At 47.2% G+C, this 1,701-nt stretch overlaps 1 protein-coding gene across 1 annotated transcript in view; it reads left to right on the top strand.

The window, feature by feature from the left end:
• Positions 1 to 1,701, top strand: part of PLIN3 (perilipin 3) — a 24,582-nt gene that overhangs the window by 22,146 nt on the left and 735 nt on the right. The gene's annotated exons all lie outside the window — the stretch shown is intronic.

The following is a 1,701-nucleotide window of genomic DNA, read 5'->3' as shown; positions in this document are numbered from 1 at the left end:
AACGGACAGCTCAGAGGGCTTTTGCATGTGTCCACACTCTGTAGCCCACACCCGGATCAAGACGTGTATGCACACGTGACTTCCGGCCCCTGGAATGCCCCAGTCGCCGTGGGCAATGCTCCTCTGATCTCTGTCGCTGGAGTTGAGTTTGTGCTCTGACACTTCCCCGAAATGGACTCCGAGTGTGGATCCCTTCGTGACTGGTTTCTTTTGCTCAATATGGTGACTGTGGGTTTCACCTACATGACCGCTCTCCATCTTAAAAATAAAACAGCCAGTTATTTTATCAGCAAAATGAGCTTATTCAGAATAGCGGAGGAATTGCAATTTGGGATGCGAAAGACAGGACGAATCACAGTCAAGTCCAGAGAACAAAGGGGAGGACTATTGCTTTCTAGAAAAAAGGAGGAAGCTGGGTAGAGGGGCTCTGAAGCTGAGTCCACTGCAGGGGGCGGGGGGGGGGGGAAGCGCTGGAAGGACGTGGCTTCTCATTGGCTGAGTTATGGTGGCTTCCCATTGGCTGATTTGTGGCGGTTTCTCATTGGCTGAGTTACAATGGTTTTTCATTGGCTGGGCTGTTTCTGGGCGGGAGAAAATCTTCCTCTTGCCCAAAGTTTATGTGTGAGAGCTCCCCGTTTCTGGACTTCCTCACTCCATTCTTTTTTTTTTTTTAGTTTTTTTTTTTAGTTTTTAATGTTTATTATGTTTGAGAGACAGAGCATGAGTAGGGGAGAAGCAGAGAGAGAGGGAGACACAGAATCCGAAGCAGGCTCCATCCAGGCTCTGAGCTGTCAGCACAGAGCCCGATGAGGGGCTTGAACTCACCGACTGTGAGATTATAACCTGAGCCAAAGTCGGGATGCTTAACCATCTGAGCCACCTAGGTGCCCTCCTTACTCCATTCTAAATGAGGTTTCCTTTCTTTTCTTTTTTTCATTTTTTAAAAAATAAGTGTTTCTTGATTTATTTTTAATATTTTAATCAATTTAAAGCAAACTCCACACTCAACGTGGGGCTTGAACTCACCACCCCAAGATCAAAAGTCTCCTTTCTTCACTAACTGAGCCAGTGAGGCACTTCTTTATTAATTTTCATATTGTGAATATCAGTAACCTATCCTTGTTCTTTGCTGCATAATATTTCACCTGCTTTTCTAGGAAGCAATAGTCCTGCCCTTTGTTCTCTGGACTTGGCTGTGATTCGCCCTGTCTTGTGCATCCCAAATTGCAATTCCTCCGCTATTCTGAGTGTCTCCCAACTTATTGGTCTCTTTCTGATGTAAACTTGGGTTGTTTCAGTTGGGGGCTATAAAGAATAAAGCGGGATCGCCTGGGTGGCTCAGTTGGCTACGTGACGGACTTTTTTAAATTTTTTAAATTAATTAATTTATTTATTTTTTGTTACAGACAGAGACAGAGCATGAGAGGGGGAAGGGCAAAGAGAGAAGGAGACACAGAACCGGAAGCAGGCTCCAGGCTCTGAGCTAGCTGTCAGCCCAGAGCCCGACGCCCGGCTCGAACCCACGAACGTGAGATCTGACCTGAGCCGAAGTCGGAGGCTTAACAGACTGAGCCACCCAGGCGCCCCTGTGACTGACTCTTGATCTCAGCTCAGGTCATGATCTCACAGTTTGTGAGTTCAAGTCCCAAGTCAGGCTCTGAACCGACAGCACTGAGCCTGCCTGGGACTCTCTCTCTCCCC

The sequence above is a fragment of the Suricata suricatta genome, chromosome 12 (assembly GCF_006229205.1).
Source record: "Suricata suricatta isolate VVHF042 chromosome 12, meerkat_22Aug2017_6uvM2_HiC, whole genome shotgun sequence".
In the NCBI taxonomy this organism is placed as follows: Eukaryota; Metazoa; Chordata; class Mammalia; order Carnivora; family Herpestidae; genus Suricata; species Suricata suricatta.
The sequence above is the reverse complement of the archived record's forward strand: the minus strand, read 5'-3'. Positions and strand labels throughout refer to the sequence as shown.